Source organism: Watersipora subatra, chromosome 10, assembly GCF_963576615.1.
Source record: "Watersipora subatra chromosome 10, tzWatSuba1.1, whole genome shotgun sequence".
Taxonomy (NCBI): domain Eukaryota; kingdom Metazoa; phylum Bryozoa; class Gymnolaemata; order Cheilostomatida; family Watersiporidae; genus Watersipora; species Watersipora subatra.
In genome coordinates this window covers 13,050,927-13,072,561 of record NC_088717.1, presented here as the reverse complement: position 1 = coordinate 13,072,561, position 21,635 = coordinate 13,050,927, and the positions used below count along the sequence as shown (strand labels likewise).

General features: G+C 34.1%; 1 pseudogene; it reads right to left on the bottom strand.

The window, feature by feature from the left end:
* Nucleotides 1–551: 551 nt before the first annotated feature.
* The window catches only part of LOC137406793 (uncharacterized), a 35,088-nt pseudogene continuing 14,004 nt past the window's right edge, over nt 552–21,635 (bottom strand).

Genomic DNA, 21,635 nt, shown 5'->3' with positions numbered 1-21,635 from the left:
GAATAAAGCTAAAAATGTCCTGCCTAAATTCATAAAGTGAAGTTGGCTAAAAGTTGACACTACACCATAACTTGTCCAGCTCAGAGCGGATTAAGCAATTACCTGGAAACCGTATCATGCCCTAAAATTGAATTTCTTGTCACCTTGAATTCAAGGAGAACGGTCACAAATGCTGCTCAGATCATAACTGTTTCTAGAACACAGTAGACAGACAAACAGCGGTAGGTAGTGCTTTTTCATCAAGAAAAGTGTCACCTTATGGGACTCTGCGCATTTGCTAACTAAATACCTTTACATCACGCAACATTTGGATACATTAGTAATACTTTTTTTGACTAAAACTATAGGTTTACACTTTCATTTTATATGTTGGTTTACACAAGGCTCTAGCACCACACCTTTGGCTCTAATGGAAGTGTATGCAGAGACAATACGGAGCCAGTGACAGCTGGTTATTTGCAATCACATATTTTGGCAGTCAAAACTTTGTGGGTTCAGCTCTACCAAGTTATAAGGTGACATGGATTTAACTTGTAGCATCCACTTTAAGCTATTACGGCAATACACTAAAATGATTTATTAATGAAATATATTTAATTGAGGCAATTAAGCGAGGGAAGAACAATTTCATGGTAGATCACAGTAGCTGAAGCTTATTGCTAGTATAACCTTTATGGATATTCTATGGATGCCATCGAGTTTAAAATACCGCTCTCAAATACTTCATCCATATATCAAGAAGCATGGTATTCTTCTGCGGTATGGCATGCGTCTTACAGACTCCTCAAGTTGTCTTTCTAAAGTTCAATTCTTATAATCAGTTTGCAGTGTGCGCATGATTGTTATCGATTGCTGCCGAACTCTTGAATGCCACCTCTTCCTCATCCACTTTCTGCAAGCTTGTCACTCCGATACGTACACCCATGTTCCATTCCTCCCTCGTGCGTATTTTATGCTGAAACTTGCTCAAGATAGTAATGAAATATAGCATAGCTCCGCTGAAAGCGATGCTGCTTCCAGTCACAGCAAATGGCCACATATAACTTTCAGTTGCATCATACAACCAACCTGCAATAGTAATGTCATTAATCAACATTTTGAGTAACTGATATGAAATACATGTATCTAAACTAGCTATAATAAAATAAAAACTAATTTTATCTAAATTGTGAGATTAGAAAGAAAAAGATACAATATTAAATCCAATAAAATGATCTAGCCTGTTCCCCACCTAAGATTCTATATCTTGTAATATTTTATGTAACACATGCTGACACATGATGGCGTGCAGTGAAAACAGACACAGTTCAACAACTGAATTAGTGAGACTCATTCGAAAAGAAAGTTGATGAAAAACAAAAATTAGTGATACGAAGGTTGTGACAATGTGATGGCATATAGCAGACTTATATCACCTAATATTATTCTATAAATCTCAGTGTCTGTTTGTTGTTTGGTGGTCTGTAGTGCGTGCTTCCAGTCATAGCGATTAAATTGTAAGAACGGAAAGTCGGCTTTGCATTGGATTTAACTCCGATCCATCGGGTGACAGGGTAGATACTCTATTCTGTAAGCCAAGCGGCTACATTGCTATGCAGTATAATAGGTATGGCCATATTCTTTACATCAGTTAAAACACTGACATTTAAAGTGCTATCAGAAATACGATTGGTTACTATACTAGCTTGCCTGAAAGTCAAGATTGGAAAAAGATCATGACGCATAACGTCGCACGTAATGACTACAAGCTGGTTTCACAGCTCATATTAAAGTAAGTCACAACCTTGTGTGACTATGTTAAGTTACTCAAATTAGCCAAATTGGCTAATTTGGCCATTGGCTAATTAGACAGCTTACCCAATGACAACTACGTTACCTGCCACTGTTTATAAGTGGATTATTACTCATCAAATACTGAGCATTCAGCTAGTCTATTTATGCAAACCTCAATGTTTGTTTGTTGGTCTGTTTCTCGTGAGTCCAGTTAGAGCGTTGAAGTTTCAGGAACGAAAGATCTGCCTTCTACTGGAATTGAACTCATAACCTCTAATTCTGCAGCAGACAGGCATACTATCCATTAAATTACGTGTCCAACCAGCTATTTTAATCAACAATTGTGCACATACTTATTACACTGATTAAATTATGCAAATATTAAGCTATTGCGTAAACACTATCAGTTACTACTAGCAGGTTTGAAGATCATGGTTGTGTGAGAGATTATGACACGAAAAGTAATGATTGCAAGCTGGCTTCATTGCTGTAATTGTAGTAAATATTTAGACTAGCGTAAGTTACTAGTTTAAATTACTCAAATTCAATAAGCAAGGAAATTGAGCTAATTAATCATGCAATGCCAGGCATTTATCTAGTTTATTATAAAACACAAGTTTGTTATTGACATTATTTAAAAGCTAAAACATTCTTTACTCAGTTTCTTTAAGAGCATTCATGTACTGATCACTGAAAACGATGGGTGTTACTAATGCTCACAGATTATATACCAGAGTATGCCTCAGCAATTCATACCACATATAGGGGGTCCAATAAGTACAGCAACTTCTTACACAAGCAGGGTAACTCCAAAGCTACTAGTTAGCTTGTCAACTTCTAACAGGTCAACCAATATGATGGCCGTCAATGATACATAACAACCTGTCAGGATGTGTCAACAATAAGACTAGCTATAGTGATACAACTTAACACTCATGAATATGTGGAAAATAAGGATAATCAACTCTAACATATGAAAGTGTGTTAAGATAGCTGTGAATGACAACTTTTTCTATGAATCGGCATTGCTTCAATATTTTCGATGATTTCTAGTGATCACACTGAACAGCCTCGAGCATATTTGTGTTACAGTAGAACTGATGTGATAAGCAATCTAAAGGAAGAAAACCTTTAGCAGTTTTAGAAAGTCTCATTAACGAAGAGACTAAGCAAAGTGTTTTTGTATTTACTATTAAGTACATATTTATGTATGGTCATGATGACGCACTCGAGCATGAGCTATTACATAACATGACTGAGCATAAGATGAAAATTTAATGTGTGATATTATGTGTTTTATATAGCAATTGGTGATGTACAACTTAGTGATTCAATTTTGAAATATGCATAAGCTTTTGACTTTAAAGAAAAAATAATAAAAAAACATCAATAAACAACGAATTGTCAATATGAGTTTAAATGGAGTTGTCTTCTCTGTTGAATGAGGGCACAACGCAAAGTCAAGGTATGATGATTAGCATGTCAATTGTAATCCAGCTACTGAAGCTTTTACACCACAGCAAACAGATATACATTGATGGTCTCAGTGGTTACTGATACATTAATTATTCAAAAAAGTTTCTGAACAAAACAGACCAAAAACTATCTTAACTCCAAATACAAAAATTTCACAGATTGTAATCATTTTTCATGATATTGGCTTATGGACAAACTATTATCTAATATGCCTTTATAGGTCTGCCTTCAATATGCTGAGTCATTTGAATCACTGACTACGTATTTTCAAAAAACTTCATAAAAGGACACAATGTTAAAAAATTAAAAAGAGTAGAATATTTTCATATTTTCGGAACAGCTAAAATGAGAAGCTCAGCATGCACTGCTTTTGAGATATTAAAACAACTTTGGTAAGATTAAAACGAAATCTTAAAGTCACATTGAACTGGCAGAATTTTAATGATACAATAGCAATATGATGATGGTTGTAATAATCGGCAGCCAGATCTACAATCATTAGCATAATTTAAGCGGCAGTAAAAATAGTGCTTACGCAAACATCAAACCTTGATACATTAATACAAAAATGCTTCGGCTTCCATGAAAATAGTCTCATAAAGTATTTTAAGCAGTGCAATAGTTTTTTCATCAGTAGACTGACACGGATATAGGACTTAGCTTGTTCAAAGATTTTTTGATTCAAGCTATGATAGGAATCTCATAACATAACCTAGTTGCAGACTCACCGATAAAAACGCCAAAGACAATGGAGTAGATGATTTGTGACGCATGAATACTTCCAAAGCTTAAGGGGGTAGCCAAGCCAGCAATAACTAATTCTGTGTTGTAGATGTAGAGGCGATAGCGTTTTACTCTGCGCAAGTCTGCTATAAACCCGAACATGATTCTGCCAACTGTGTTTGCGATGCCTACTATTGAAACAAGAAAAGCTGCCTTGCCACTGCTGATATCATACTCTTTAGCTCTGTCTGGGATGAACAAGAAAGGAGCATTGAAGCCCAAACTTGTAAAAATGTTTGATAACAAAAATAGAACGAATGCCCAGTCTTATGAGCAGAGAAAAATCGATTAGTGATTTAAAACTGTCAGTGAAGTTGCTACATCGACCTTGTGGCTTTTTCTCTGCTTGTGCTGGATATTGAGCCTGATGAAGGGAATGGGCTATGGACATATTGCTTGTCACATAGTCTGATTTGTTACGGGTGTAGAGCGGTATATTTTGCAGGCTGCCGCTGTAGAACACATCTTTTCTGTGCAGGGGTATATGCTGTTTCAATTGATGACCCGGTAATGGCTGGTTGTTGTTAGAGCTGAGAGACGTAATTTCATTTAATAATTAATTTCAATCTGATTTAATGAAATCTTGCTCTTTGTCACTCCTACGGATTGAGCTTTGTCAGTTTGAACAATGCCTACGTGGGATTCACTCAAAGATTTGTGTTGTAACTCCACTCCCGTAATTTCAATTGCTGGCAGAACCTCCGTGTTATCAACAAGTGGCAACGGTCAAAAAAGTGCTCCAAATTACAGCACTAGAGAATAATAGCGGCCATCCAAAAACATGTTTCCTTCCAACCAAAGTGTTCGACAAGAAATTCGGATAATGGTGCAAAGATGAAGATACCAAAGCCTGAGCCACAGCAAGCAAGGCCTGTCGCAAAGGCGTGGTAAAACCAAGCGGATAGTAATATATATATATTTCTCAGTGTTGGTATGTGTGTCCCTCCTGCTATAACTATTAAAATCTTGGAATAAAGAATCAGTACTGGAGAAGATTTGATTTCGGACCATCCCGTTCTTCAGTCTGACGCCGTACCAATTAGGCGACAGAGATCAATTGGTTCGTTAGCTAATATATTTCGCTATATGGCCGCAAATACCCAACAGCTTTGCGTACTACGGAGGGTGGTTGCGCAAAGTTAAGGAGATGAATAGCTCTTATTAGTAAGCTTAGTTAAATTTTCCATTGGCATTGTGCTAGGCTAATAGCAAGTGGCAGGCAACTCTCAATACTTCTCATTGTTTATAAGCTGACTTTTAATACCCGGGCAACCCGGGAAAGCACAGCTAATATTTACTAAAGCGTGAGTTATGTACGAGAAACCTAAAAGCTTGAACTTTTGCCTTAAGATCATAATTGCCCACTGATGGTGCATTTGATAGTCATGGTGTCCTTGCAAAATCAGTTTCATGGATTGTTCCTAGTGTAATGACTCCAAGTTTGCAGCTGCCTAGCTGGAAGTACATGCTTCTGCGCTGCCATGATTAGTAACTCTGCTTTGGCCATTGGGAAAAAAATAAATTAAATGGTCCCTTAAAATAATTGTTTCATTAATCATATTCTTTGTGAAAAATTCCTGATCATGTCTTAATTTTTAATTTTTTTTCGAAATTTTTATGCAGAAATCAAAGTTTGTAGATAGACAGTACTTGATTTGTCTGTAACAAATATGTAAATAATCCTTTTTCATAAGTTAACAAGTATGTAGAAGATCATTGTCATCATGTGTAGTCAACTGCCGCAGAAGCGCTTGGAAGTTCCGACTTGAAAATGTGTTTGCTCCATTAAAGTCATTCAAATGAATTTATGACCAGTGTAAGGCTAAAACATCAGCTAAAACTTGATTTATTTTTTGTTTTTGTGAACTAGCCCTGTCAAGAGATATAAGCGTTTGAATGAGATCATTTTTTAAAACGCTCAGATTCAAGCAGGTGCATTATTTGCGACATATATAGTGAGCATATATAAAAAGAATCCGCAAGCAATAAACATACAACCTCTTCTTTGGACCACCATCAGCACAAAATTTTTATATAAGGCATAATAAATGTTATGGCTAGTAAAACACGTTTGTAGTTTCGAAGATTCTCGTTAGGAAATTTATTGAATCACTACATGTAAATCGCACACTGTGCATCGACACGTTTTATTGATGAGCAACAAAATTCTAAGAATACTTCCAGCTCCAGCAAAGGTGACTCAAATTTTTCTGAGCATCGGGTGGTTAAAGATTAGTACAGACAGCTGATGGTTAAAGCTGACATGCATCAGCAGCGTTATGCTGCAGCAGGAATAGGAGAATGGCGGTAAATCTATCTTTAACTTTGAGTCTCCTATATAGTTATATACTAAACTAAAGGTAATATTTTTACTACTCACGAATACATTTACTAATTAATAAAATTATAACTTTTTCCTATCACCAAACATTGTTTCATAACTTTTTTATCGCTTCAATTAGCTATATTTGCTTTAAATTTTCTTTGGTAGTTTTAGTTAGTAAATTAGACTTATGATTAGAATTTATTTTCACTTCTCTCTGGTAGAAAGTGAGGAAAATAAATTGATCAATGCTCGTCTTTAACTCTCAGAAACAAAGCTTTAAATTTTTAGCTTGGCGTACTTATGATTTTGTTAAAAAGTTGTTCATTTTGTAATTTTACACTCTCAATCTATCTGACTCGTAAATTGAAAGCTTTCAGTAGATACACGTTAGAGCGACATATGGATGAATAAAATCAATTTATTACATTTTTTTATTACATAATGTTTATGTGGCGCCAGCAGTGGTCTAAGTGTAGAAATTGCCATACACAAAAATAGAGACATGAATGTGTACTGCAAAAGCCATGATAGCTGGCGTTCTGTTTCTCAGACTGGTCTCAAGTGTGTTGCATAAGTGCAGGAGATTACCGACCTTTTGTATCTAGGTCCATTAAAAGTGGTCTTTCCTTATTACTGACACTACTATGGTAAGTTTTGTAACTATTGTATTTTTATTGCTGATAACCTCACTAGATATTATATCACTTTCAAGCAAAATTTAATAAGCAATCTAAAGATAATAAAAATTTTATATTACCGGCGTTGCACAGGTAATAAAAGTCTTTGCACAGAAAACTTATTTTTATTTTACATATAACAACAGTAACCATTCCAACTCTCAAACTTCATATCATGAGAAAAATGTGGGTATTGTATATCTATATGAGTATATTACATTCACAGTATATATTAAAAGATGGATATGTTTGCATTTCAAAAATGCTAAGCTGTACCCAATCTTTTAAAATTTAGAACGTATAGGCAAACGATATCTGTAGGTTTGTATTTCAGAAACATTTGTAGGAGAAACTAATCCAATAAACCATTTCTGTATCAGCAAATACTTTAGCAAAAAAGAAACAAGCTGTTCAAACTCTACACGCAACAAGAATAAAGTTTGCAAGCACAGTGTGCATTAGGCTTAATTTAAATACCAATCTAGTTCCCAAATTTAGTTCCTTACCCACAAAAAAACAAACTAGTTATAATTGCAGGTAACCAGGCTTTTTATGTTTCTACAAAATCAAAGGAGCCATGCTAACAATGTTTCAAATTATATGAAGATCCTGTGATAAAAATACTTGGTTAGCATCCACCTTACTATGTAATTTCTAAAGCATCAGCAATGACCGCTGAATTCCTAAATTTAAACGTTAGAATTTAAAATGTATCATACAATATTTCTGTTTTAATTCTATTTAAAATTGAGAACATTTTTTTTCAAAAGATCACACTTTTCAAAGAGATGACAGAATAAATAAAAAAATGACTGAAGATGCTTGTGCTTTTAAACCACTAAATGGGTCTGCAATTATACATGTCTTGACACATGTTTTTGAAATATTCACATTATCTAGTTACATGGTAAAATGCCACAGTTCAGACCGATATCCAATACAGTTTTTTTTCAAATTTAACATTATTCAGCAGCCACTTTATGCAAATTATTATGCAACGAAATTTTGAAACAACTTATAATATTTCTGTGCTCACAACAATTAAATGTGCATGTTTATTGTTGATATATGCTTTGTTTTTTATTCAAGTTACTATTTATTTTTGATATCTGATAAACCTCAAGCATTTTAAAGAAAACAAATTTTTAGCAGAATGCCTTAACACAGATTAGTAGGTACAAGCTTGTCTGTTCTCATTCTAATGTAAATACTATGTATGATGAATTTTCGAGCAAATTTCTATCAATATGTTATAAGTAGGGAAAACTTTTATCAATTAGCTCAATTTTTTTACATGTTTGGATCACTTTAACTCACAAAAATACTATGTATGAGCACCGTAGCTACATTAATAGCCAAGTTATAAGGTCAATAAATTGTCAATTTTTTTCTTAGTTCAATTTTTATAATTCAGAGTCAATTTTCACTCTGGATGCATACTGGGAATTCAGAATTTCTTCTTACTAAGGTATTTGGTATTCCCCTTTTCTAATGAGAAATTTGGTGGATTTTTCCTTCTTGCTTTATTCGTTATGAATATAATGAGTCAGCATGGCATGATGAATCCCTGCTCAAGCCACTGGTTGGTATTTTTAGTATGCCCTGCCCAATTAAATGGCTAGTATGCAATTAGTTTCACACTAGCAAAGATGCCAAAAGCTAAGCATTCAGCTCATGGGATGGTTCTGTAGACACAGCTGCTGTAGACACAGCAGCCTGTAGAGTAAAAATTACACAGACATAAACACAGTAGGTCTACAAAAATCAGCACCTTTATTTAAATGTTAAAATGATAAATGTGATATATGTTGATTAAAAGTTAAGTTTTGTTGCAATAAATTTTTTATACTGGTGCAATGCCGGACATTTAGTAATACATATATCGCAAATACATTATATATATAATAAATATTTATTATATATATAGTATATATACATAATTATATATTATTGTTTATATATAAAAAAGAATAAAGAAAAAACACTCAATACACTATGTGTAGGGCTAATTGTACAAAAAGGTATAATTATAGATAATAAATAATATATATAGTATTAATAATATACTATTAAGCACTTTACACATAGTGTATTGAGTGCTTTTTTCATTATTTGTTATGCAATGTAACAACCCTCCAGCTTTCTTACTCGCTAATATTAGGTAATGATTATTCATTATTGTTTACAATTTTGGTTATTTGGTTAGTTGTCAAGTGCTTTTAGGGATAACAAGATGTTTGAGTCACCTAACTTTAGATATTCCACTACAAATATTTCCATTACTAAGCCTACAGATTTGATCAAGTGCAGCATTGAAATGACTGAGCACCTGATCAGACACAAGAGATGACAGGCTTACTTTTACTTTAACCCCGATGTACATGTAAAAACAGAAGCTAAGGGAACTTTTGGGCTTTAAATTACTGACTTGCTCTTTATTTACAGTATCTCCTTTTCAGAAAAGACTCCAGAGAGTCAACTGCTGAAAAGAAAAATAACAAACAAAGGAGTTAGAATTAGCATCATACGCCTATTACATATCAAACTGACAGATTATATTTAGTTGAATAATAATAATTTTATTAAAATCATTAACTTGCGTCAGCTACTAAGTTTTTGAGAACTTACCCAGAGTGGGATTTTATTTCATTGATGTTATTGTGCGCCGCTTATCTAAGTGAATTGTTCTTTGTGTTGAGACATTCAAATCTTCTTCTGTTAATTATTTTAAGCGCTGTAAGCTAGAGCCTAAATAATCATCACTAATATAATGTAAGTTAGATCAATTAGATCATCTAATAGATGACCATATTCAATGTACAATTGTTTCTATCATAAACATAACAAGCTGCAAGGGAAGGTTCTTTGGGCGGAAGATGAAGATGATGAAAGCAAGAAGTAGACTAGACAGTCACACAACGCTCACACATATCAGACATTTACACATTACCAGATTACTACCTTCCCAAATAGGCTTACCAAGAAGATTCACGTACTAGGATTCAAAGTTTATGGAGGACCAATACTAATGTCTTGTCAATGTTTTTGGAGAAAGTAAGTGAGATTGAACTTCATAAAGTTTCTGAAAGACAAAAATTAGCCAAAGTCTTTCAACAATGAATATAATGATCAGGAGGTTGTTTGAACTTGTGTATAACTGAGCTCAAAACAGAGTTTTGATTTTAAAACAAAATAGGTAATTAAAATTACATTATTGTTTAACTTTATTAACTGTCAGTATAAAATTAGAGGAATATATCAATTCTAAGCGATGCCTTGCTAAGCTCTTCTAAAAGACTCTTTGGGAGGCCCCTTTAATAGTCCTTCAAAATGGTACCCTTGTATGTAACTGTTCAAGAAATTTTGGTGTTACTTAAAATAATCTTCTAAGGAGTTTGTTTTGGTGGCAGTTTTAAATAAAAGCATTTTTTTGTTTTCTTTTCCTAAATCTCTTTAAAGTCGCTCTCCACTAATTCTTTGGCTGTGTTTTTGGCTTCAAATGTTTTCGAAAACTCCTAAAGAAAATTCATGTCAGAGTTTTTGTAGCAGCTCACATAGAAAGCTTTTATTAAAAGTCGCTTCAGAGGTCTGTGACAATATATCTAGAAAGTTAATAGGTAGCCACTAGCCCATATGTAACTGCTCCTTATATTGCTAAAGTCTTTCACAAGCCACAATTATCCACTGATTCTAGTTTGGTATAAACATATGTCATAATGTTTATATGGTCGGAATAAATATTTAATGTGACTCACACAAGTTCAGTGCATAAGAGCTAATGATTTTATGGTTATAAGACTACTAGTTAATTTCCCGGCAATGCATGTGTAACAAAATAATAATGCAGTGAACCCGAGTAACTTACCTTAACAGCTAGTAGTCTAAATTTTTACTGAAGCAATAGTGGTGTTTTAGGAGCTTTAAGTGTGAGCTTATAAAAGATTTAACAAATGTCATTACAATTATTCATTGCTACAGTCAGTTGAGCAATTGTAGTGTAGTGATTTATATCACTGCTCTTCAGACCTAGAGGTTCCATGATCAAATCTTCTGCGAAGAAGAATTTCCGTTTCTAGTTTTTAATTGCTATCACTGGACAGATAGTCGGTAATTAGGATTTATATATATATATAGACGATATAGCACACTTTTAAAGAACTGATGTAGTTAAGACTTATTCAATTAAATTGCTAATTGTGATAATATACAATGTTTTAATTTTAGAGTAGTAGAAACTGGCTAAATCATGTTTAAGGCATTATAATTTGAGTATGCACGGTCAAGGTCATGGCACGGTCAAACCAAAGTAAGAACAATTGTTACTAATTATTCTTTATATCTAACTAAAACAATGTTAAACTAGACATACAATTCACAGTTTTTGAGCAATGGTAGTATTTTGTCTTTGCTGAATTTCTGATAACACACACAGAAAAATCCTGTAATTTTTGCAGAGAATCCAAAGATTACGTGAGCTTACCATTGAAGTGTATTACTTTTAAATGTATAGTGTCACACCTCTCATTTGGTCAAAAATATCAAATGCAAGCATCTGATTGGCTTCATGGACTGGCCTACTAAACATTATACTTGTACCTTTTAATATATTTTATATGTAAAAACGCATACACAACCACTTCACAAAAAAATTTGACAAACCATCGAGGAGCAAGGTCAAAACAAGCTGTGTTCTTAAACAATAGATAAAATAAAAGTGTAAAAATGACCATAATTAGCACTTCACTACAGATTGTTTTATGGGGTTTGTACAAAAAAGTTGATGAAATTTAGTTCATCTCCACAATCCTCAATTGCGTGCATTCACAGAAGAGTTAAGGAGTACATATATATACTCTACATATATAGTATATAGAGTATGTAGTATACATATATGGTATATATAGCTATATGCGCATATATTCATGTTATATTATACATGTCTTATATCACACATATTCCGTATTATAGACATGCTATATATATTATATATATACTATATATTATATATATACATATTTATACATGCTATATATACTTATTTATATATGCTATATATGTATTTATTTATATATATATTTATATATGTGTAATTTTCTCCCTTACTTTAGTGTGGTTGGGCTTTCTGTAAAAGGTGACTAAATTAGCCTTCGCGCATACCCTAGGACACTTATGTATTCGCGGCATCTAACTTTCGCGTTTTCGCGGTGTAATCCTTTCGCGAAAATTTAATGAGCGAAACTAAACTATCATAACGAAGGAGCGAAAACGCGAAGTTAAATAGCTTTGTTCATTGATATCCACAATAAAATCGTAATATTAGAAATGCAGGCAACTTTCGTCTGTGGTTAGGATAAATGGGAAATTTTTGGTAAACTCATTATAGCTAATACACCAACTGAGCAGCATGGCAAAGCAATATCAGGTTAGTCACCGAATTTGTAACTGGTGAGAATGAAAGTCTGGTAGGTGAAGTCGTAAAATTGAAGAATAATTATTGCAGTGATGAATTTTATTACCATCCAAAAACAATATCAACCCTCATCAGGTCCAACCACATTATCTCTTTCACTGCCAATCATGTACAAATTCGTTACCGGCCTAGTGCCAGCCATTTTACCGAAATTGCCGATATTGCTTTATGATATGTATACAGTATTTTTTAAGTTCTACTTTAATTATCTGTATAATCACGAAAATCTAAACTGGCTATTATGCCATCAACAACTAATTACCTGTTTTATGACTCGCGCGGGGTAGTTAATGAACTCACAGAAAAATGTTCGTTTTTAGATTAGAAATTCTCAAACAAAAGTTTAAAATTGCTTCGTTGTTTTAGGCTGATTTTATAGAGAAATCTTCAGACAACACAGTCAATTTTATAAAACACTTAAAGACCGTGGGTTATGTGGTCAACAAATAATAAAATCAGATTACCAGACAATTGCTGAGAAAGTCAGAAAATGCGTTTATGTCAGTGACCCCTAGAAAACGCATAAATGCGTTTATGGCAATGTAAGGGTTATACAGTTTTGGTTGTGAAGTTGGTTGTTACCTATCTATTTTCTTCTTCTTGGGATTAGAGTGTGAAAGTCACGGCAGGAGGGACCTAGACGTCATTGATAGTCTAAGAAACAAATGGCAGCAAGCGATCAAATTGAATTGTCGATCTCACCCACACATTTCAACCTGTGGTTTACAAATACGAACTATTCCCAAATTGAATTTTTTTCTTATTAGTGAACTGGACCTGAGGAATGTAATGTTTTTTCCACTGCATTTATTTTCACACCAATATATTTTCGCACTCATCAGAGCCACGAAATTAAGTTGCAGCGAAATTTTACTCTGTGTGCTACTCACGAAACTAAATACTAGCGAAATATAAGTGTCCTAGGGTAGATCAACATTTTTGATATTTGATCGCTCTTGTGTCAGCCCATTGACTTTTTAAAAGTCTGTGAATCAACTTAGTTGTTTCACAACAAAGATATAATTGTAAAAATGTTTAATTTTAAATGTAAAATTATGAGCAAGTAATGGCTAAAATATCCTGTTTTGCTACGATTGAAATGAAAAATTAATTATTTTAGTTACAAGTATGAAGTTTTCTAAAATACATGCTAAAACTTCCTTCAAGTATGTGTTTAGCAAGCTAATTTCATATAAATACAGTAAGATTCAGCGTTTATGTTACACGTCTATCTCAGAGGCAAGAAATTTATCACTTTGCAGTTTTATAAACTTTGTGAATCCGCTTTTACCATCACGGATGATGCTGAACTGAGATACAGCCCACAAATTTTAATTTTGAGAAAAATTGTTGTGGATAACATATAAAAGAAAGAAGATTTGTCGGGCGAAAACAAAAAAGCATTGTGTTTCATAGAGTTAGGCAAAAAATTATTTTATAACAGGGGCATCGTAACGCGTAGGCTTAATGTATCAATTAATACGTCATTTAGCGTGTGCAATTGAGAAAAGGGTATACAGTATATGATAAGGGCGATAGAAATGTAAGGACTGTGTAGCTCAGGGATTACATGTGTAGTTAGAAACTGGTGGTTGCAGTTATCATTATTTCAAATCCAGTGTGAATCAAGTTTTTATTCCAAGATTTTAATAGCTATAGCTTGACACTCTATAATTCACAGAATCACAAACGACACGCAAACTTTAAGATTTATTTATTTAGATTTATATGTAGATAAAAAAACACTGTATATATATACAAGTATACAAATTTATATGTATATACATGTATATACAAATCTATATATATATATATATATACATATATATATATGTTTATATATATATATTTATATATATATTCATTCTACAGATCGAACTGTTTTGGCTATTTAAGCTTATCAGTGGAGCTCAGAGTAGGCGAGGGAAATAAATTGTAACTAAAATTGCCATTATGAGTTGACTATTTAAATGTACATGTAATAGTTTCTTTGCAATAATCACAATATGTCAACCTTAGTAATATAATATAGTTGCTAAGATTAAAATATTGTTTTTTACTATTTGTGATGATGATGATTCATATGATTTTCACCAGGAGGTGATTGTATTAGAAAATTACCATGGGTTTCTATACCACTATATATGTTTATACGATATTTTTGCCCTATGATGCTGATCCTGAAACAAACTAAAGTCATATAACTGTATACCAAACAGTTTTTAATTGTAATTGTAGCAAAACAGACTATATTTAGCTTTTACTTGCTAATGGTTTCACAGTTGCATTTAAACACCTTTGCAGTTTTATTTTTCCTCCTAATTTATTTCAAAAGAACACTTTTTTCATGATACGAAACTTGAAAGTTACAGTTATTTGAAAAGGCTTGAAAACCTTTACATCTGTTTTATTTTTTCTCCTAATTCTTTTTAGATGCACCAACAAACATTTTTTCATGATGTGAAGTTTAAAAGGTAAAATGGTAAATGTTGTACAGGTTAAATAAAACTAAATTTTTTGTTCAAAGACCTTTTTATTACCCGGATAACGCTGGGCATTTAGCTAGTCCATATATAAATCTCCCTATTATTTGGTGTGTTCCTTGTCTGTCCGGCTATAAAGATAAACTTTTAGCAACAAAAATTCACTGTCGTACAGGAATTGAATTCGCCACATTCTAATCACAAGTCTCCAAACAGGAACGTAACTACAAAGCTAAGTCATTCTTCTCACACCCAGTGTTCTTACCAAATGATGTATACCTTCTGTGATTGCACATGCTGAACGTGTACTTTTAGCATCAAAATATCTAAATCTTAATGTTTGTCTATGTCAAAGTCTCAGATATCTGTCACCTGTTTGTTGTCTGTTGTCTGTCTGCCTTCTGTCTGCTGTCTGTTGGTCATCTGTTGTCTGTCGGTCGTCTGTTGGTTGTCTGTCATCCGTCTATCGGTTGTCTGTCAGTCATCATTCTGTTGTCTGTGGTTGTCTGTTGTTTGTATGTCGGTTGTCTGTTGGTCTTGTTCCAGTCGTCTGTCGGTTGTCTGTCAGCTGTTTGTTGGTCGTCTGTCTCATGTCTGTTGGTCATTGGTTGATTGTCTGTCGGTCGTCTGTCAGTCGTCTGTCAGATCGTTTATCGATCACCTGTGGTCGGTCATTAGTCATGAGACTTGATCATTGGTCATCTGTCAGGTTAGAGTGAGGAAGTTTAAGCAACAAAAAATCACTTTTTTACGGGATTTGACCCCGCGATATTTAAATCGCAAGTCTACTAACAGGCGCACACAACCCATAAAGCTAAGCCGTTCTTATCACACTCATCGTTTTGACAACATACTGTGTATTCATTTCGCGGTTGCATACGCTAAAATATCAATTCTTACAATAAGCCCTCGAGTTACAACGCCCTTGTTATTATAATTTTTTGTCTTTCGATATAAAGCATGATTTTCTTTGTCGAACGAAATTAACAAAAGCTTTTTTGTTGCAAACTAAAACTTGACTGTCGGTGTACTGATTAGGATGAAAAAACAAAAATGCCATTATGCTGCTCATCAAAATCACTATGCCGCAGGTGAAAGAAAAAAACGATGCTTGCTTGATCCGTATCTATGTTTAAGGTTATTGGTTATAAGTTATAGTAAAAACAAAAGTAAAAGCAGTTGAGTGATAAAAATTTAGTTTGGTTTATAGCTTTCGACTAGTAAATTACATACTGAAACTTGGCTTTAGGTACAGTATGTTTAGATAAGGTGAGCGCAACTAGTGGAAGACAGCAAAGTTGCTCGAGCCCACGAAAGTGTTGCAGGCTGCTACCTCATCAAGATGTTCATGCTAGTTTGCTGGTGGAGCACTTAGAGTCTTTGTACCATGCGCCACTGTTCCATGTTTTTAGCGTCACAGACAACAGGACATCGGGAAGTTGTTGATTTCCTACAGTAATGTTTTCTCTCTTAGAGATAATGATTTGTGGTTGACAAGATTGGTTTTGCACTGGATACCTGTAAAAAGTGACACAAAACCAATTAAACAGGCACCATATTGTTTAAGAATGGAGAAGGAAGCAAAAGCTGATAGGCAGATCTAGAAACTGCAACATCAGGACTTGATAGAAATTAGGCAAGAAGCTTGGAGCTCACCTGTGGTTTTAGTCTAAAAGAAAGATGGCAACTTGAGGTTCTATATGGACTACCACTGCTTGAATGCCGTCACTGTGCATGAAGCACACCCACTATCTAGGATTGACGAGAGCTTTGAAACTCTAGCAAGAAGCCAGTACTTAACTACATCAGATTTAATGAGCAAGTACTGGCAGGTATCACTACAGGAAGATGCTAGGGATAAGGCTTCGTTTTGCACTCGCAATGACTTGTGGAGGTGGAAGGTCCTGCCTTTTGGCTTGATGGAGCACTTGCCACTTTTCAACGATTGATGAAGCGAGCGTTACGTGTGTTACACTGAAAATCATTACTGCTTTACTTAGATGACATCATTGTCATAGGGAACCACTTTTATAATCATTATCCAACCCTGAAGGAAATACCAAATCAACTTCGAGAAGCCTGGCGGAAACTGAAACCATCCAAATGCCATCTATTTCAAAGGTTGCGTATTTAAGTCATGTTGTAAGCTGTGGTGGTGTGGCGACAGATCCTGATAAAACTAGTGCAGTGGCCAACTGGCCTGTCTCCTCAGATTTGTCAGAGTTACAAGGTTTTCTTGAGTTTGTTGTCTACCATTGCCAGTACATACCAAGTCATTCCAGTAAAGATCGACCCTTGAATGTGCTCCCCTCAAGGCATATTCAATTTAAGTAGACTACGGAGTGTCAAGATGCTTTCCAATCCCTGAAGCATTCTCTCTTGGTTTTACTGATGTTAGAATACCCTGACTATTGCTTCCCATACACTCTCAACACTGACGCATCTTTCGATGACATAGGTGTGGTTGAGTCTCAGGTGAAGAATGGTCAAGAAAGGGTTATAAGCTATAACATTCAGAGTTTGTCCATACCTGAACAAAACAATTGAGTAAAGAGGCGTGAATTATTGGGTGTTGTCAAAGCTGTAGCACACTTTCAGCCACTTTCAGACAACACCGGAATTAGGACTGACCATACTTCATTGCTTTGGCTTTGCAGGAAAAGCCAAACCAAAATGGCTAGAATTCCTAAGTGATTCAATTTAATCATAGAGTATCGAACTGGAAGCAAACACAGGAATGCTGATGGACTTTCTAGGCGGACCTATCGTGCTTGCAAACAATGCGACAGAATCATGCACCTGAATGGGGCTTAGCCTAGATAAGCTAAATAGCGAAATCGAACAGCAATAGTGGTATGGGAGTCGGTGAACTTCAAAGTAAATGGTGAACAGCTTTATGCTTTTAATAAGGATTCGTATTTAAATAGGATTCTACCAATGATGCCTTCCTTGGACCGTATATACGACAGTATGTACGACCATATATGTGACCTAATATATGACCATCTATATGACCGCATATATGACTGTATACATGACTGTATACATGACCGTATATATAACCGTATATATGACCGTATATATGACTGTATATATGACCGTATACATGACCGTATATATGAGTGAATGTATGACTGTATATGTGATTGTTGGCTGTAAAGATTGGCTGGCTTGTACCAATATAGGATTCAGCACATATGTGCAACTACTTGATTCACTCACCTTTGTCCTTGACAATCTAGCTTTGAAAGAGATTGCCAATGTTTGTGCGCAAAAGATAGCAAGCTTGCTGCTACTCAATTGCTCAAAGAAGTATGCCATGATCGTACACCACATTACTGAGATAAAACTTGACATGTGAATAAAAGCTAAAAATGATTTGTCATGCCTAAATTCATAAAGTGCAGTTGAGTAAAAGTTAACACTAAACCTTAACTTGACCGACTCGCAGCAGATTAAGCAATTACCTAGTTACTGTATCGTGTCCTAAAAGTGAATTTGTTGTCCTCTTAAACTCAAGGAGAACAGTCACAAATGCTGCTCGAATCAAAACTGTGTCTACAACACAATAAGCAGAAAAATATATTGGCAGTGCTTTTTCATCAAAAAATGTCTAACCTTATGAGACTCTGCGCATTTGCAAACTAAATACTTTTATATTACACAACATCTGGATACATTAGTATTCATTTGTTTCTCCAAAACTATAGTTTACACATTTGTTTTCATGTAGGTTTACTCAAGGCCCTAGCCCCACACCTTTGGATTAGATGGGAGAATGTGTAAAGACAATACGGAGCCAGTGACTGCTGGTTATTTGCAATCGAATATTTGGTAGATAAACTATTTGGGTCCACCCCTACAAAGGTTTAAATAAGATTATGTGGATTTAGCATATAACATACACTTTCACTTTGAGGAAAAAAATTATTAATTGTTATTCAGATAATTGTCTTTTGAGTGAAACAAATCATATCTTCCAAACTTACAGCACTTCAGTTTCAGAAATCAGTTTAATGTACATCATATGTAAGTGATGCTAGTGTCTCACATTTGAATGATATGTCACGAGGGCAGACGTTGAATTTATAATTATAATAAAAGAGACACGCCATACTGCTCAATGAAAGCTTCAGGAACACTATTTGATCCAACAAGTGCTGTGCATTCAAATATATTTACCAACTTGACAAAATTGTTAATGATATGTTTCTATGCTGACTTATAGGTAACATGCATAGGTGAAGAAGGTGAGAACAATTGTCGCTGTTTCACTGCACTTTAGATTGGCTTCGTTTCAATACAACATCTCTGTGAGCTTGCACAGTGTATAATTATTAATTTACATGTGCAAATGCTGATGATGTCTACCACGCTTGTAACATTTAATCCTTTTTTGATCAAGATTCTGTAATGTTTATCGGTCTAATGATCTCTTTTGTTCAATTCTCTGTCTAATATTTGTTTACTTACTATCGTTAATTCTAAATGATCATAAAAGATAATGACTGATGAAATATCTTGAAAATTTAAAAATATGATTGTTTAATGACAGCAAAAAATAATGGGGTGAAGAAAAATTGATAGATAGCTGTACCTCACGTTCATCATAAATTTCATAAGTAGATTCCATTCGTTTTTTGGCAGAGCTGTTTCTGTTCTCCTTGATCTTTCACTGTAAACTTTTGCACAGGCATTTATTCAACCATCTGAAAGATGGAGAATCACAATTTCCTAGGTGTTGAGATAAGAAAAAACAGTGTTCAATTAAAATATGTAACAGCAAAGGTATGAAAACCTCTCTCCCAGTTACTCAGCAAATAAATCCGTATCTCAATGAATTATTTTAAATGCAGAGTATAAAAATAAAAGCAATGTTTACCACTTCCTATTTTTGAAGAAACCTTCAAGATTTAAATTTCTTTCTGAACTTTTAGTTTTACTTAAAGTGCGGATTGATGTGGCAGAGAAGGTATAAGAAGGATGGAATGTATCTAGTGGGAAGACTGGTATCATTCTAATGTGTTGGGCTACCTAATGGCCATACTATTGGGGAAAATACCATTCCTTACACATGTTACTGCTGTGTTTAAAGAATGATGCCATATCAGTAAATGTCATAAACATTACTTTGCATGTACAATACAGAAATGTGTCCTAATTCATTTATATTTGTACCATTTTTTATTCTGAATGCAAACCTTGCACTACTGACTCCTGCATTGTGAGAAACCTTGACATGCGCGCATGTTTACAAACAAGCTGGGAACCAATGAGATTAATTAACTAAGCCGGCAAATTGGAAGATACGTGTACAAACTCTCCTTTCAATAAGGATTTTTATATTGACATTTCAGCATTGTATTAGTGCAGTTTAGGATTTTTAAGTATTGATACTAATTCTCCAAAACCTACATTTTCATGGAAAAATTTTGAATTGTTCTAATGTTAGTTTTTAAAATGATACATTTATTTTTTTGAACAATGAATTTTTATTATGTATTTTATCACCATTTTCATGCTGATAAAATAACGTCATCATCATACAAGACTACTTCGTAAAATGGATAGGTCAAATGTGACATGCATCATAATTTGGCATGAATGTGCATTTGGAAAAGCAGTTTTTCATCACAAGATTACAAGGGAGGGAGAGAGAATAATTTTCGCTTTTGATATTTGTTGCCTAATATTCGCTATAATTAGCTGTGATCGACAAACAACAACAAGTATACCAGAGAATAACAAAGAACAATCAAATTATTTCACAAAAGCAGAAGCTAACACAACTGCAATGGAGATTGCAACAGGAAAGACTTTTGATAATTGTCCACACAAACTTTGCATAGCATTTACAATTGGTCAGCGCTAAAGTGCCCACAATTCTAAAGCCGTTTACTCTAAATCCAGGCATACTATTAAGTTTTAACTACTAGTTAAAATATATATTCCTGAGTACTTCAAGCAATGTCTATCAAATTTTTACTGTCATTGTACTAGTAATCAATTATCTGAAAAAATGGTTAAAGAATAAAATTCTGAAACATTCTAGCATGCATAACTCACTAATTACTGAACTTGTAAATATCCTTTCTTTTCTAACACCATCTGAAGTTAGTCCTTCATGAGCTTGTAATTCTCCTTTGTCTGGAGATTCGTACAGTATACACTCAGAAACTACAATTTTGTTAGCTGAGTAGATAATGTTTACCTTCACGGTAGATTTCAAGGAACTTGAGTTGAAGGATAGACCAGTTATTATAACCACAATGACATCACAAGACTAGTTTGACTTCAGACTTCCCTATTTGTAAACACACATGCTTAGTTTAATCAATGGGATAAATGTACTAGTTAAGGGTAGGTCTTTCACTTGTGTACAGAGTTAATAATAGTAGCCAACTGTTTACAATGCCCCTTAACATTCCAACATCAGTGAAACATTTGTACTCACACGATTTTCTCTATTCCCAATATTGCCAGCGGCCATGCTGCTCAAAATAAAATTATGCTTGGATAACATTGCAGGCAGCCGAGCTTTGAAAACATGCAAACTGGCAATTATATTTTGTTGGGTGAGAATTTATGCACTTTTGTACTCTGGTATCATAAAATATATATAATATATAATTAAAAATTAAGCAATC